This window comes from Natator depressus, chromosome 2 (genome assembly GCF_965152275.1).
Source record: "Natator depressus isolate rNatDep1 chromosome 2, rNatDep2.hap1, whole genome shotgun sequence".
Classification (NCBI taxonomy): Eukaryota; Metazoa; Chordata; order Testudines; family Cheloniidae; genus Natator; species Natator depressus.
In genome coordinates this window covers 107164076-107181157 of record NC_134235.1, presented here as the reverse complement: position 1 = coordinate 107181157, position 17082 = coordinate 107164076, and positions in this window count along the sequence as shown.

Sequence of the window (17082 nt, the reverse complement as noted above, 5' to 3'; positions counted from 1 at the left end):
ATAACATCAGACTGCAAGATTCACGAGCCCTTGCAGCACTCTAGGAAGATTGGACGTGATGCTGCGCGACGTCATGCACTGCTGGTAAACCACATAGTCCATATGCTGATTGTGCTGGTCCAGAAGAGAAATGGGAAAATAAGGATGATTATAGACTACTCTACCCTAAGTAGATGCGCTGTGATTGATGAGTTCACCATGACTCTATGCCTTGAACTGTTTGCTAGGGAGCCAGTGGTTCTTGATGGTGAATCTTTGATGTGCATATTACCTCATCCCCCTGAGACAAGATGATAGAGAGAAAACCACATTCTCTGCCCTTTAGGTTTCTGTTTGAACACATGTCCCAAGGAATATCTGGAGTGCCTACCATATGCCACTGTCTCATAGAGAAAAGTTGTGGGAGACATGAACCTATTACAAGTATTAGTTTATTTATTTGGATGATGTGACTGTGTTTGGAAAAACTCTGGAGGAACAGGAAGAACGACTTCTAAAAGTGTTAGGCTGATTGGAAGCAGGACCTGCACTGAAGAGGAACAGATGTCAGGAATGCAGTTGTGGATGAGGAGGGAAGCGGCAGGGAGAAGCTGAGTGAGAGCCAGGCTGATACAGTGCTTGGCTCCTGGCATAATACCTGTTTATATTTCTCCATCAAACATGGCTGCCATAAGACATCCTTTAAATTTCTACTTTTGCTACTGGTAGTAAATTCACCCATCTTCTCCTGACAGGGAAGATAGTATACCACTCCAGGACAAAAAGGTACACACAAGAGCCACTGGGAGTCAAGAGTCCAGATTGCCCTTATGTCCTGTATCTGGGGCACAACATCCCATGAACTCCCTGATGTTTTTCTGCCTATCTGATGGGAGAACTATCTTGGTGGCTGTGAGGGAGATTCCATTGTGCCTGCTAGGAATAATAATCTTCTCAACAACTTCTCCACCAACATCTTGCTGTACCTGCTGCCCTGTCACCAGCCTCCCTGATTGCATCTCATTATTTCACAGAAGCCAGAAAAAAGGGAAAGTTTGCAGTGGTGAGAGGATGTGGAGCAGTTTTTTAATTTTAAAAGAAACAAAAACATTTAAAATAGAGAATTTGATTGGAAAGACATAATTATTATTTGTATAGTGCCTTCAGTGTACCAGAGAGTTGTTAAGCCTTAAATTTTTAAGGTAGTGTAAATAATAAAGCTAAGATTTTAATGATTTTAAAGAGATTGTCAAACCAAATTTGACCCACATTTAGGTTTTATAAGAACAAGCTTTTAAAGAAAATCTAAGCTCAATATAACTGTTTGGATTTTAAAAAAAATCCAATGAAAACAAACTAAACCCCAACTTTTTGCAACTCAAACACACGGCAATGCTGAGTTAGTGCCTGAGAAAGTGAAATTGATTAACTTCATCCTCCAATCTGAGAGAAATGAGAAAAAGTAAACAAACAATAAATGGTGAAAAGTACATTTAGATGTTTTTAAATGCCACCTTTAAAAACCTAAGATTTTATTTGTAACATAAGTAAAAACATGGGGTGAAATCATAGCTCTAATGAAATCAGTGTCAAAACTTTCATATATTTCAGTGGGCACAGCATCTCACACATTTTTTAAAAAGGTTATATTTTAACATTTGTGAAATCAATCTGTTGGGTGTGTTGTAGGGAGTCAGATTTTTGACATTGCAGGGACAAGAGAAAATGTGATTCCTTATACTCAAATGGTAAATTATCCAAATAAACTTTTCTTTAGCACAGTGAGAGTAAAACATTGTTGAGAGGAGTGATGTAGACAAGTGGCCTTCCTGACGTTCTACACACTGAGCCAAAATTTACTTTCAGGTACATCAGTGGGGATCCACAATATCTCCATTGAAGAGGAATTTCTCTGAATTTACCACCAGTGTTTATGATAACAGGTTTTTGTCCAGTGCTTTTAGATGGGGTTTTAGATTTTCCTTTTGCTTCTAATTCCTAATTCACAGATACATGTTAGATGGCCTAGATGTTTTTCACCTCTCTTACTGATAGTTATTTTGATTGTGTCTGAAAAATCCTGCTGGGGGACTTGAAGATCATGGGTCTACATGTAACATATTTATAGAGACACTTTAAGACTAAAATGAGTTCAGGTTGAATGGTGTTATGAGCCCCAAATGTGGGGTGGGGGAAATCTTAAGTGTCAGTCCTGTGACCAAATGCAGAATAGATGTACCTAAACATTGTTTAATGTGGCTGATGACTGCTTATTTAGATATCTTTCAAAAATGTCTACTTTTAAGTTAACCTGACAGATCAGAATGTCTCCAGAAAACAAAACCTTTTAACATTGTGGATCAGTAGGGGAGAGTACCATTCACTGAGTTTAAGTTTTAAAAAATGGGTCATTTTTAATTCCCCTAAATCATTAGTTGATATAGCTTCAATATTTAAGACCAACGCTATTTTTGAGTTGACTATAAAAAGTGTTTGAAGTTATTAAACCCCCTTTTCCCATCTGTTTTTAAAGTTTAAATGCTTAAAGGCTTGGTCCTACATTCAGTGGCAAAGCTCCCATTTAATGAGGAGGGAGCTGAGTATCTGGCCCAGTGCTACAGCACCCTATGTTTTGGAGAGAAATAACCAGCAAAATCCATGACTCAAATTGTCCCACTAAAGTCAGTGTCACTACCAGTGTGTTAGAGAGAGTAGTATTTTTCCCCACACTCTCTTGCATTCCTGGAACAAAGAGAGGAATAAGGCAATTCATGTAAGTGACTTATGTGCCCTAATGTTGCTCACTAATTAGGAACCTTGTGATGGCTGATTTCAAAGCATAATTAGCATAATCTTGAAAAATACTATTGCCCACTCTCTTCAGATGTAGAAAGAACTTTTAAATCTTAACACTTTTAACATGTTTGATATGTGTGCCATTCTTAGAGCTGGAATCTGATCATATATCTGGAATGAAATCCTGGCCCTACTGAAGTGAGGGGGACTTTTCCCACAGACTTCTTTGGGACCAGGATTTCACCCTTTTAGTGTAATGATTTCCAGCTACTACTACTTAATACAATATCTCTTTGTATCCTAATAGCATAACTTAAATTGTACAACTATTAAACATTTTGCCATATTTTTCTTTAGTTATTTTGTATAAGGGTCTCCTACAATTTTTTGAAATATCAGGTGAAGTTTTTCAAACCCATATTTAGGCATCAACATGAAAGTGGCCAATTTTCAAAATTGCTGAGCATCTGCAGGGACCATCAATTTTCAACCAGAACTCGAGCTATTCTGCACATTTAGAAATTAGGCCAGTTTAGCTTAGATGCATAAATATAAATATCCAACTTTGGACATGTTGGCTTAAATCTGTTTTTGAAAATATCGATATTTTAATTATGATACATGGGTAAAATTGCAACTGAAGCTAGGAGACTATGGGTCGGTATATATGCCACCTACCTTTGAAACGTGATTATTTTCCACCACCAGTCTTACAGCAACTGCACACACTTTCTTTAAAAGACTGATTGATAATCTCTCAATTCCAGTAAAATACTTAATGAAAAGACTAACATAGTAATACTTAGCTCTTCTGTAGTGCTCTCCATATGTAGATCTCAGAGTGTTTTTACAAAGGAGTCAGTATTATCCCCATTTTACAAATGGGGAAACTAGGGTATAGAAAGGGGAAGTGATTTGCCCAAGGTCATCCAGTAGACCAGTGGCAGAGCAGAGAATAGACCCCAAGTCTGAGTCCCAGTCCAGAACAACTGAACTTCAGTATTCTTTCTGACTGTTAAGAATGTTGGACCCAGAGCACTATATGAAACTCTACACAGCTGGAGTAGTTCAAAAGGATTGTGACAGTAAGCACTTTATGCAATTCCCCAGCAATAGATAATGCAAACTAAAACCAGAATAGGAGTTTTCCTTGTCCATTCCTCCCTCATTTCTTTTTCTTCATGTTTAATTTCTAAAGAGAAATCTGATTTTGTGCAATGTTGTTTTTACTTTACTGTATATCATCATACTCACCACCTGTTTTATTGTTTATACCACATCCACAAGCGGGACAGGCAATTTCCAGACGAATTAATAAAAATAAGGTGTGGCGCCTCTGCCTCAAAAATCTTAGACTTCAAGGTCAGAAGGGACCATTATGATTGTCTAGTCTGACCTCCTGCACAACACAGGCCACAGAATCTCACCCACCCACTCCCGTAATAAACCCCTCACCTATGTCTGAGCTATTGAAGTCCTCAAATCATAATTTAAAGTCTTCGAGGTGCAGCGAATCCTCCAGCAAGTGACCCGTGCCCCACACGGCAGAGGAAGGCAAAAAAACCCCAGGGCCTATGCCAATCTGCCCTGGAGGAAAATTCGTTCCCGACCCCAAATATGGCGATCAGCTAAACCAGGGGTGGGCAAACTACAGCCCTGGGGCCGCATCTGGCCCTCGAGTTCCTGCCTGGGAGTGGGGACTGGGGCTTGCCCCACTCCGGTGCTCCAGCTGGTTAGCGGGGTTGGGGGCTTGCCCCACTCCGCGCGGCTCCTAGAAGCAGCGGCATGTGCCCCCTCTGACTCCTACGGGTAGGGGCAGCCAGGGGGCTCCGTATGCTGCCCCACTCCAAGCGCCGCCCCTGCAGCTCCCACTGGCCAGGAACCACAGCCAATGGGAGCTACACAGGCGGTGCCTGCAGATGGGGCAGCGCGCTGAGCTGCCTGGCTGCACCACCGCATAGGATCTGGCTGGGGGACATGCCACTGCTTCTGGGAGCTTCTTGAGGTAAGTGCCGTCTGGAGCCTGCACCCCTCCCGTGCCCCAACCCCCTGCCGCAGCCCTGATCCCCCTCCTGCTCTTGAACCCCTCAGTCCCAGCCCGGAGTACCCTCCTGCACTCCCAACTCCTCATCCACAGCCCCACCCCAGAGCCCACAACCCCAGCAGGAGCCCTCCCCCCCCACACCCCAACCCCCAATTTTGTGAGCATTCATGGCATGCCATACAATTTCCATACCCAGATGTGGCCCTTGGGCCAAAAAGTTTGCCCACCCTTGAGCTAAACCCTGAGCATGTGGGCAAGACTCACCAGCCAGACACCCAGGAAAGAATTCTCTCTAGTAACTCAGATCCCACCTCATCTAACATCCCATCATAGACCATTGGGCATATTTACCGCTAATAGTCAAAGATCAATTAATAGCCAGAATTAGGCTATCCCACCAGTGCCTTGTATAACGGTACTAACACCTCCTTATCTCTACTGGAAATACCTTGCCTGATGCATCCCAAGATCGCATTAGCTTTATTCACGGCCACATCACACTGGCGGCTCATAGTCATCTTGTGATCAACCAATACTCCAAGTTCCTTCTCCTCCTCTATTACTTCCAACTGATGAGTCCCCAGCTTATAACAAAAATTCTTGTTATTAATCCCTAAATGCATGACCTTGCACTTTTCACTATTAAACTACTGCTCCAGTTTACGAGGTCATCCAGATCTTCCTGTATGATATCCTGGTCCTTCTCTGTATTGGCAATACCTCCCAGCTTTGTGTCATCCGCAGACTTTATTAACACACACTCCCGCTTTTTGTGCCAACGTCAGTAATAAAAAGAATAAATAAGATTGGTCCCAGGTCCCCTGAGGAACTCCATTAGTAACCTCCCTCTAGCCTGACAGTTCACCTTTCAGTATGACCCGTTGTAGTCTCCCCTTTAACCAGTTCCTTATCCACCTTTCAATTTTCATATTGATCCCCATCTTTTCCAATTTAACTAATAATTCCCCATGTGGAACAGTATCAAATCCTTACTGAAATCGAGGTAAATTAGATCCACTGCATCTCCTTTGTCTAAAAAACTGTTATCTTCTCAAAGAAGGAGATCCGGTTGGTTTGGTGTGATCTACCTTTTGTAAAACATGTTGTATTTTGTCCCAATTACCATTGACCTCAATGTCCCTAACTACTTTCTCCTTCAACATTTTTTCCAAGACCTTGCATACTACAGATGTCAAACTAACAGGCCTGTAGTTACCCGGATCACTTTTTTTTTTTTTTCCTTTCTTAAAAATAGGAACTATGTTAGCAATTCTCCAGTCAGATTGTACAACCCCTGAGTTTACAGATTCATTAAAAATTCTTGCTAATGGGCTTGCAATTTCATGTGCAGTTCCTTTAATATTCTTGGATGAAGATTATCGGGGCCCCCCGATTTAGTCCCATTAAGCTGTTAGAGATTTTACAATCTAAAGCTCTGATTCTGTAATTAGATCTGCCTAGGCAGACCCCCATATGGCTCTATATGAATTTAGTGTGGGTCCACCCGCATGGCTCCAACTGCAAGATCAGGGCTTACATTTAGACAACAAACTATGAATGTAAGCAATAAACAGAACAGGGAAAGGAGACAAAAGTTACAAGAACAATGTCATGTGTTTACTTACACAAATTAGGACAAATTGTCTGCAGGGGTAATTTGGCACAGCTTCATTGACTTCAATAGAGTTGTGCCAGTTAACATCAGTAGAGTATGGTCCACTGTGTTACAATTATGACTTCTCTGCAGAAGTATTTGATTGAATTAAAATCATATTGGGACAGATTCATTCTTGCTGTATCTCCCCTGCAGTAAACCATGCCTGAATAAATTTAGAGTGAAATATCTAAAATAAGAACTCTTTCTTTGTTGTGAGGATTATTTAGTTGTTTATTCAATGCTTTGAAGATGAAAAGTATTATATAAAGGTACATATGAAAAAGCAATTGCAGGTAAGAATAGTTATAAATTAGGACTGGGAGGTTTTTGGATCTGAAATTTCTGTCACTATGAATACCTGAATTTGGTGATATTTGTACTGATTACAAATAATCCTCAAGAATCTTGGATCCCAAAATATGGCCATTTACTATATGGCTGCAACAACTGTTAGCATACAGTTTTGCTATCTGCAGCTTCTTCCCACTGGCTAGGATCCTCTCCAAATCCTTCCATTCCTACACTAGCTGGCTGAAGAGGAAGGAGGAGGACAGAGAGAGTGGTTTTCTGTGGCTCAAGGACTCACAGGGCTAAGGGCATGATGATTGCTGTGTAGTTGTTCGGGCTTGGACTGGAGCACAGGCTCTAGGACACTGTGAGGGAGGAGGGTCCCAGAGCTTGGGCTGCAGTCTGAGCCCAAACATCTACACTGCAATTAAACAGCCCCTTAGCCCGAGCCCAAGTCAGCTGGCACAGGCCAGCTGCAGATGTCTACTTTTAGTGTAGACATACCCTGATGGTGCATATTCACTCTCCCTGCATGCTGGGGAATGGTTATGCCTCCTTAAAGCATAGTCCCCACTTAACCTCTCTTTGTGGTTGTGTGGCTCTGCACCTCCTCCCAGAGAGGACACCAGACAGGACAGTACATCAACAGTAAAATTAAGCTTGTACTTTGGTATTTTATGTTCATTAGATGGGACAATAACAGCTTATTTACTGTACTGTTGACCACTCGTAATGGGCTTTTCAAATTAAAAATTGACCAAAATATTCACACTCTGAAGTAGGGTGGATTTGTTTTAAATTAAATTGATTTAAATAATGATTTAAATCACTAGTCAGGAAGACTATTTAATCATGGATTTCTACATAAAAGTGCATTCTTGTTGGTTGTTATAACCTTAATACATATTCTTCACAACTCAGAGATAGATGTAGGTTTCATTTTTAGAAGGTACTGTACACACTATACATTTTGAGTGATTTATTTTGAAAACTTTTCAAATTAGTTTTACTGCTATATCAGAAAATGAATGATTGTTTGGTTATTTCATTTACCATAGGTAATTGAAGCAGATATTTATGAAGTCCCTGGTAGGTGAACTACCTCCAATTCAATAGGTTAATCATTAAAATTTGGAGGATTTTCTTGCCATGCTGAATTAGGAGGAGAGCATCACCAGACATTTAAATTGTTTTATTTAACTAAAACTACAACATTATGTATTCTGGATTTTTTTCTTCAACAGCAAACATATAATATTTTAACAAAACAATCATATGAATTTTTGAATTTAATCATTCAAGTTTTTTAAAATCAGGTTTGCTTTTGTTAAAATTGTTTTTAATTAAAATAGTTAAATGAAATATTTAAAAAACAAAACAAAAATTAAATAGGCTATGTCACCAGGTCAACATGAGAAACTTAAAATATTGGATTCTGCAGCTAACTCAGTCGTCTTCACCTTCATTTTCCTGTTTGTTCATAATCTGGAAAAGAAAAACAAGCTTTTCTGCTTTTTCAGGTCCGAAATGATGTCTCAATTTGGAATGAATTAGTCCAAAGGAAGAAAATATTCTTTCTACACTGGCAGAAGAAGCTACTGCTGTTAAAAGTGAAATTATCACTTCAACAGTCTCTGAATCCAAGTGCTTAAGTGATTTCCACCAGTTCACTGGTGTGACTTTCTTTAAAACATCATCAGCAAAAATATATTTCTTAAATGGTTCACCCTTAGCTCTGAAGTTTATTATAGTTGGCATTATGGAGGGATGATTGCTGGAGGTCCATGTCATAGCCAGTTTCTCTTCTTCAGCAGTTAAGGTTTGACCCTGGTACTGAGCATTGAGAATATTTGCAAGAAAATGAGCTGGAGATAGTGCTTGTCCCATTTGTTTTTTTTTACTGCTTGTAATTTAATTCTGTCATTGCATATTTCTCTTTTTAAGAACTCACTCAGTTCCTTCCAAATTTCAACAGCATCACTGATAAAACAGCTATTTCCCTGCATTTTGTTCAAGGTTACAGAAACAGGCTTCAGGGTACTCACCATGTGTTCAACATTTCTCTTAAGCCCAATGTTGAGAACTTTGGCTGTGACAGTGCCATCTACTTTTTCACAATTTTGTTCACAAACTGTCATCAGATTAGGCCAGTTCTTGATATAGTGCTCAAAGCAGTCCACTACTGAGTTCCATCGCACGTCTTGTGGGAGAGTTAGCTTGGTTCCGCCCACTTTTTTCAGAGCAGCTGCTGTAAAGTGGTTATTACGAAAGTATTTTGCAATTTCAACAACATTGGCCTTTATTTCTGGAACACTGAAGTCTTTGTCTAGGAAGTGCATCAAATGAGCACTGCAACCATATGTTATTAGCTTGGGACTCTCTTCTAAATTTCTTCTCATCTTGGATATATTTGCAGCATTGTCTGTGACCAAGCTGCATACTAGACATTTGAATTTTTTCCCCACAGTTTGTTATAGCTTTTACTGTTACTTCTTGTAAGTATTCTGCTGTGTATGCATTTCCTGATGTATTAACTGTTTCTATAAGGAAGACATTCCCTTCTTCTGTTGTCACACAAACTCATACAACAGGATCACTGTGGACATTGCTCCACCGATCAAGACTCAGGTTAACAATTTTACCCTCTCGACCTTTTGCACACTGCTCAATTTCTCTTTCATACACTTTATCCAGCAATTTGCCTGCGACATCTGTTGGGTGGACTGTATCCTGGTCTTAATGACTGAACCATGTTAATGACGTGTGGGTTCTCAATCATACGGAAAGGAGAGGTTGTTGCATAAACAAACAGGGCAATTTTTTCATCAGTTACCTCTTTTTGTAATCTGCTGGTTCTTATCATAAACTTATCTATGGTTGTTCCTGGATGATGGATTTTTTTTTCTCTTTTTGCTACAGGTGTTATCTTGTGGCTATGTGACATATGTGATGTGACTGAAACACTATCATTGGCAGATAACTCTGAAACTATAGAAAATGATGGTTATCTTGAAGGTAGATAGTCTCCAGAATCCTGTATATTGAGGATAGATTCTCCTAATTAAATAACTACATTGACTTATTTTGTTATTATTACCATACTGCTCATTTAGTATTACTCTTTGCATTCACTGACACTCAGTACTACTTTAAAGATGAAATTGTAAAAGGAATATATACCTATTTCAGCTACTTATTTATTATCATAACTGCATCTAAAATGATAGTACCATAGAGAAACAACTATATTTTTTGCTCAAACATGAGAATTCAAGAATAGTCCAGAAGGAAAACAGGCAGTCCTTAAGAAAGAAGTATGAAATAAAAAAAGTTTACCAACCTGAAGATCCTGCATGTTCAGACATGTACCTTTCATCATCTTCAACGCAGCTTCTTCCTGAGAAGGAACACGTCTCAGGATGTTGTTTCATTTGGGGAACCGGGCCTTGCATTTCTTTGTTGCACTGTTTGCATTTTGCACGCGTGCCTGTCTTACCCACAGGTAGAGGAACTTCATTAAAATATTCCCAAACTGGGTCTCTTTTATGGCCTGCTGCCATTATAGGTTTTCCCTTCTAGTGACAGAATGGTATGGTAGATCTCAGATCAATGAAGGCTACACTCAGAAAGGCTACACTCTGGAATAGGCTGCTCAAAAAGTTTCACTTTTGTTTCTACTGCCTGCCCCTCCTTTCTCACATTTATCTCCAGACTTTTTCCTCCTTGTCCAGATCTATTCTGCCCCCAACAATCTTCTATTCATTGAACTTTTTGAAACTTTGCACTTTTAGAGAGAGAGGTAAGGGATTGACTCTATATACACAAATTTGCAGAGGGACAATAGGGTTGAGGTCTGTTATTTCTCACCTCTATATATTATTTATTTTTAAAACATTTTTGCTGTTAACAAGCATGTTATCTCTGGAGACACAAATCCACAGTTTGAGAATTGCAAAACGAAGCATCTCTGATGGTATCTTCTAGACTGAGCACTGAGTCCCATTGGGTAGATAGAAAGATTAACCTAAATAATCTATACAGAAGCCCCTGTAACCCGATAAGATTGGGTCTGTAATCCATGAACTATTGGAACTCATTTACAAAACTTTTCTTAAACATTACATAAATATATTGTCTCATACTATAGAATTAGAATTTATAATCCCTATACCATGATGAGATATCTTTGAGCTATAATGTATCCTAATTAAAACTATCGTTAGATAGGTTTTTTCCTCAAAAAGCATTTTATCAAAAAAATCCTATTTAAATAAAAAAAATCAGATTTTTTTTTATTTTTTTTTTAAAAAATCATGGATTTTTAAACACCCTGCTCTGAAGTAGGGTTTGCTCATATGCATGTCTGAATCAGTGGAGATTCAGGCAGTCTGGAATTTTAAAGACAATGTTTCCAGGTGAGCACTTTCTTGTAAGCATTGCTGAGGCAGGATCCATCATGTTCCTGTCAGGCTGAAATGTTTCAGTGCTGATGGTACAATTAGATGTAATATCGTGGAACTGATTAAGTATATTGACATTTTGTCTGTGCCTCTAATCCCTATACTAACAGGTTTCAGAGTAGCAGCCATGTTAGTCTGTATTCGCAAAAAGAAAAGGAGTACTTGTGGCACCTTAGAGACTAAATAAATGTTAGTCTCTAAGGTGCCACAAGTACTCCTTTCTTTTTGCGAATCCCTATACTGTTTTGCAATGGTGTCCGTAAAAAAGCTTAGTACACACGCGCAACACAAGAGAAAAGGGAAGTATGTGTAAAAATAACATATTAAACTGTATTAAAATTTTGCAGAGGATACTCCCTTCTCCAATGATCTAAGAGCAGGGGAGGGAGTCACATTGCCTTGCTCCCTACCTCCCACTGTTCAATTACTGTGGGAACTGTTAAGTGCCAATGCCACCTATAGATGAAAAACTGTATTGGTGAAAAGAAGTCATCTTGGAATCAGACGTTTTGTTATAAAGCAGGCATTACAAAGAAGTTGTCTGGAGGCAGAGGAGGAGGTGGCAGATGCAGTAATGTCTTAAAGTTTGTAACAACTTTGCATGTTGACAAGCCTTAACGTCAAAATAAACAAACTTTAGCTCACGTATTAGGAAATCTTTTCTTGTATAGTGGGAGCCTGACTGAAAGTATATGAAAGTCAAATGGAATCTTTCCATTGCCTTTAATGAGCTTTGGCTCAAGCCTATATGGTGGAAATGGGGAATTTAATATCCCTACAGTCTTAAGCTCAGAACCTAGTAATCTTTTTGCATCCAAGTTCAGAATCCTTTACAGCCAGTAAAAGAAAACACATTTATGTGAATGGACTTTTGAGTATGCATGACCAAGATGGTTGGTTTTTACTTTGGTTAGCATTTACCCCAAATACTAAAGGGGAAATAAATTAACAGCACCTCACTTTTGGCTTCAAAAGAAATATATATTGGAATTCAAACAGCTTCTTAAATGACTAACAGGGAAACTAGCACTGTAGGTTATCCGACCTGACTAGCAATGTTCACTGCAGTTAATAGGAATCACAGTACAGGGCTTCAGATACTGTTGGTATTACAAAATCAAAAGACCTAGTCTTCCTTCAATAATTCCACCAAAAAACCTCAAACATTATACACACACCCTACAGTATGGGGGGAGAAAGAAAGGCAGATTTTCTTGGGTTCCCTTTAATAAATGATCAAGATGCTCATTTACCACTGTGACAGGTGTATGGTTAGGTAGAAAGGAAGAAAAGTGAAAACATAAAAAGTAAGCACTGTGATGAGAACAAAATAAAGATACTGAGTCTCAGGCCTCAGATTTACTAGTATTGGATATATACCGTTAATATAAATAGTAGTTCAACTTTTAAAATAGGATCAAATATTCATTTTCTTCTTTTGAGATTTTCCCATTAACCATATTAATTTTAGTGTTTACTCATTTGTAGTACTTAGTTGCACCACCTAACAACAGAGAAATTAGTTGCTCATCCCTAAGAAACAATTAACTGCCCCAGTCTGTTCCTGACATTATCACAATGTAGATCAGCAGGGCAGGCCCCAGCAAACACTGTAAAGGACAACTCTTCCATTATTCCCCACCCCAGAAGGCCCTCACTTTCTTCATCATTACTATAAAGAATGTCTGGTATGCAAGTATGACTGAACAGATCCCTGCAGTTCTATTGTGAACGTGAATCCTAAATTGAGAGCCCCATGGCTCTTGGGAACAGAAAGCAGGGGGCCAGCTTACAAATACTGTCTGGTACATCAATACAGTTATTATATATATGTTTGCTTAGTGCAGATAATTTCCTTAGCAGTCTTCAAAATATGTAAAGACAATCCTTTCCCTGAAGAGCGTGCAGTCTAACAGACTACAGAGTTAGCAGTAAAATATCACATCAAGTCTATTTAACATTCAGAAACCCTTATGTTCAGCTATAGAGGTATAGTTTCTGCTCTACAGGGGTAGACAAGAAATCGATAAAATATCCATTCTTTATGATACAGTAAATGAAACTAGCCTTTTCAAAAATTAGTACAAGATTTTTATTAACTCTTTAAACTCAGTCACAATCTCCCTCTTGTGTTCCTTTCTGCTACAGAGAAAGAGTAAACTATGCCAAGTTGATACCTGGTTGCAGATGGAGCCAAGGTTCTGTCCTGCCCATTCTGCCCCCTCTTGCCCAACTGCATAAGGAGGGCAGTGGGGCTATTGTGGCTCTGCAGAGCCTGCCTGAGGTGACAGCCAGACTCGCTGGCCACAATTGCGCCTTATAAAATTACTTCTCAACTGTGCATACAAATAGGTTTCCCTCTTTGTATCATATGCAAAATTGTATATCCCTATACAATGCAGTGGATAAAGGCAACTATGTTGCTTGGAAGAGATAATTAAAGTCATTCATCAAAAGATTCCATCCAAACAAGCTGCATAAATCCTTGGCTTGAATAGTAGCAGAAGAGGGGGAGGGGATTCCCTTTGTTAAAAAGTAAGTGGGGTCCTGATCTAATGTCCATTGAAGTCAATGGAAAGAGTCCCATGAACTTTAATGGGTTGGATCAGGCCCTACCTAAGTGCACACAAAAATGTTCAACTCATTAAAATTAGAGGGTCATGTCTCTCTGGAGTAACTTTAATATTACTCTTCTATATTAAAAATGATAAAATTGCTCTGAACTGTTGCAACTGCTAGTTGGATGTTCATGAATCTGAGATTAGATAAAATCAAAATGTCTAGCAGCCTTAAAAACAAGTCCTATGCTCTACACAATAACCAGACCTTGCACAGTTATCCTTGCACAGAAAGTATCCTAAACCACCCACTCCCCCCCTCACCTCCCCCCAATAATAGGCCCTTCTATTCTCCTCCTCTTCAGAATTTGCAAGAGCCGGCCTGGTATTTATCTTGCACTGACTGCAATTGAGTCCATCTAGTCCCCATCTGTTGGTTGCTGAGCAGCTACACATCCAAAAGTGAAGATATTCTACTGATTCACCTTAGGGCTGGGTGGGCTACTGTGACCTATCCAAGGGTTTGTTATGGTAAAAGGGGGAAATACATAATGAAAAATAAATTATGTTAAATGTGTTTGGTGAAAATTTTTTGTTGAATGTTACAATAAATTATAACATGCCATAAATGTGCACAGCAGGTTAGGCATGTAAGGATAGAAGTAACTGTCCCAAAAATCTTAAATTCTAAAGCTTGACCTCTGCAGTGAGAATTGTGCGACTTCAGTGTATCTAAAAGTCCAATCCTGGAGTATTTACGTATGTGGGTAGTCCCATTTGGGATACTAAGGAGTATTTATATAAATACAGAAGGCAGAATCAAGAAGGAATATTTAACAGAACATGGGATCAAGCCCCCACTTAGACAAATTACTGTAAAGAGTTAAAAATCTTTTTAGTAACATATCTCAGCTCTACAAAACAATGTTGTAAAATTAATGAAAATTGGAGTACAGTTAGCAAAAGAACTTGTGATTTAGGAAACATTTTCTTACAGAGATTTAAAATAATCTTTCCCTAATCTTTTACCTCTCCAACATCTTTCCTTAGATCTCTTAGGCTTGTTTCAAGATATCGTACGTCATCTTAGGTTATCTATGCAGATTCCTTCTTGGATTTATGTATTGTTGTACAATACAATATAAGACTTCCCTTCTGCATTTTCTACTTCAACCACACATTACTGAGCTCCATGGAGGAGTCATTGGGTTAAATTATATATCCCATGTTATACAACTGTATCATTGGGTAAACCATGGTTTCATCTACTTTATACAACCTTAGATTTAATGTGTCCCAGCACATGGAATGTCTTTCTAAAAGTTGGTTTGTTGGTTATTTCTCCCAGACTCTTTAATTACAACCATTGCTTGTATTTAAAAAAAAATAATAAAATAAAATAAACAAAACTTTGTCCTGTCCTTTGTGAACCACATACTCTAACAATTTGTTTCCAAACAAATGTAGTGGCAGAATTCCCACTACCCTATAATTTCAGATCTTTGGTTCCCATGTAGATAGATCCCGTACATTTGTCTGACACACACACTGTGCAACTTCTGTTTGGTTTTATTTTGAGTCCTGATCTCATGTTATAGCTGCATATAAACATACACTCTGGTATGTTTACAGTATGTGGCAGTAAAAATATTTGGCTGGAGGAGTTTCAGAAATGCCAATTTTAGGTGCATCCTTAAAACATACCTTGTTTGGTTTATGCTTGTCAAAAAAAGGATGTAGGTTCACGTCCTCTGTGTCTATGTTTATTCCCTCTTCAGTACCCCTTTGAGCAAACTTTCTGCCACCAAGGACTCTCAGCCCAGGTTTTCACTGCTAGAGCCTAATCAGTCTAACAATTGTATCCACACCACAGCCTACAGTGTATGAAAATTCCACACACAAAATTACGATTACAAACCTTTAAACTTGAAATATGGTATTTCAAAGAACAAAGTAGTCCCTCCCCCCCCCTCCATCACACACTAATTTGGTAAAATACAAGTTAGAAGGAATAATTATCAATTCTAGATTTTTCCATCATCATAGGGTACCAGCTACTTCAACAATATAATATATTTCCAACCTTTGAGTTAAGTGACATTGGTAATAAAAATATAGGTTTCAATAGAGAGCTCTCTCAATAAAACACAATCCTAGTTTTTATGGATGGTTTCAGAGCTATCCAAGGTAAGCAGTATAAAGTAAGTGGATGATGCAGTGCACTTTATACCATTTTCCATGCTTTAATCTCAGAGGTTTATAAATATTAATACATTAATTCTCCATCCCTGTGCGATAAGCAGGGAGGTAAATATTATGAGCCCCAAATTACATCACAGAGTTTGTCCCAAAGTTACACAGGAAGTCTTTGAGACTAGAACCCAGATTTCCCAGCTCCATGATTCATGTCTTAAAAAAGGGAGGAAGATTTTGTGGTTACTTATCTTTTTGTCTGGAAACTGCCTTATTGTTTTTAAGGAGCTTTGACATTTCACTAATGATCTTGTCATTATTAATTCCTTTGGTATTCACTGGTGGAAATGCTTTAATCATGTGAATTAATACCCTTCTACATGTTACATTTTTAGATAATTGGAGCCAATGTACTCTCCCAGTCTGCACAGTCTTAACAAATTGGAATGCACTCTAAAGGGATGTACTGCTGTGAAACTACTTTCTGGTGGGCAAATTCCTTTTTTTAAATTATTTCGGGGGTGGAAGAGAGGAGAACTGATTTAAGGTGAAGAGGAGTGAAAGATTTAGTGAATGGATGTTCATTGCTTAAACACAAGGGGAGCCAATATCAATTCAAAGCACAGCCCAAGTGCCATTAAAGGGAAAACATTCTTAAGGCATGAAGTATTTCAGTTTGGAAAATTGACAAGATAAGGGCTCTGTCCTTTAGATTAGTATTGAATTTTGGAAGTTGGACAGCCCACTTTTGAGCAGGTGTGACTTCACAGCTAGAATATGGCCCTTCCCAGGCAGTAATAAGAGAATTATCAATCAATTTCAACTTAGTATTTGTAATAATAAATGTGTAGGACTTGAAGTTTTTGGACAAAGTAAGCACCCTAGAGCTGCACACCCTCTACATATAAATAATCCTTCAAGATAAATGAAGTATTCAAAAACAACCCCCCCCACCACCTTTTTAGCTTTGCCTCTACAATGTAATGTATTGTGAAAATACAAAATCTGTTTTCATTAAACATTTTTAAATAATGAAAATATTTCTAGCCATGAGACCTTTATCTCTTTTATAAATTTTGGGCCTAAATATAGTTGTCCCTTTTAACT